The sequence below is a fragment of the Mandrillus leucophaeus genome, unplaced genomic scaffold (assembly GCF_000951045.1).
Source record: "Mandrillus leucophaeus isolate KB7577 unplaced genomic scaffold, Mleu.le_1.0 Scaffold823, whole genome shotgun sequence".
In the NCBI taxonomy this organism is placed as follows: Eukaryota; Metazoa; Chordata; class Mammalia; order Primates; family Cercopithecidae; genus Mandrillus; species Mandrillus leucophaeus.
This window is the reverse complement of record NW_012108953.1, coordinates 130,857-131,804: the sequence shown is the minus strand read 5'-3', so window position 1 is coordinate 131,804 and position 948 is coordinate 130,857. Positions and strand designations below refer to the sequence as shown.

The following is a 948-nucleotide window of genomic DNA, read 5'->3' as shown; positions in this document are numbered from 1 at the left end:
TTCCTGCAGCCAGACCATCTTGGATCAGAGGGTGGGCCAGCCATTCCCACTTCACACCTGCCACGGGATCGATTTTTTCCCCCATTGACCACAGTCTTTTTTTGTCAATTAATTAATGTTATTCACTTTGGTACCCATCTTGTGAATGGCAGGCCACTACGGAGCGGATTACTACTTCACATCCCATCAGTGACAGAGCCATCATGACGAGGACCTTTTCTGACAACCACTGAAGAGAAACCATCTCCACACGGTGCATTTTGCATCACTTCCGTTGCTTCTTTACCTGATTTATCACAAAGACTATGTGCCACACATCTTCTTTATTAATGCATTGACAATGAAGACAATGAACACCCACCACTTTTGTCCATGAACTGAGAAAGAAAACGGCAATGTCATATGGCATTCATGGTGCATGAGATCTACGGGTATAGTGTCACGTCAAGGCGTGTAGTAATCCAATCTTCGGCCTTACTCCAGGGAGAAAGATTCAGCTTTGTTACTTTCCAGTCACTCCCTCCCGTAACACAGCACCTTGGCGCAGACAGCAGAGCGACAAAACCCAGAATGAGGACAGTTAAAATTCAACTCAAGCTACAGCCATCCCAACAGTCCTCCCCAGCTCCCGCGGAATATTTACCAAGACCGTTTAAAGCACTTAATTAATTCACTTCAGCTTCGCTGGAGAGGTCTCAGGGTTCCCGAGACTCCATTACATAATATCTTTTACAAAGTCTATTCCCAGCTCCAGTGGAAGATGGATTCTCATCCAGTGTGCGGAGGTTCCATGCCTTTGCTTCCCTTTCCCGGGGTTCGATCTGGCAGATACCCTCCCGAGGCTGCAGCCATCGCCCCGGCCCCGAGCTTCTGGGGTCCCCGCCACTCTTCGAACTCCAATCTGGCCCCGAAGGTGCAGGCGCCTCGCCCTCCTGGCTCCCAGGCCGG

General features: G+C 49.8%; 1 long non-coding RNA gene across 1 annotated transcript; it reads right to left on the bottom strand.

Moving 5' to 3' along the window:
- Window positions 1–310: 310 nt before the first annotated feature.
- LOC105530466 lies at window positions 311–948 on the bottom strand. The gene is made up of 2 exons (XR_001004655.1): window positions 644–948; window positions 311–537 (listed from the first exon to the last, which is right to left on the bottom strand). It is a non-coding gene; the product is annotated as an uncharacterized LOC105530466 (long non-coding RNA).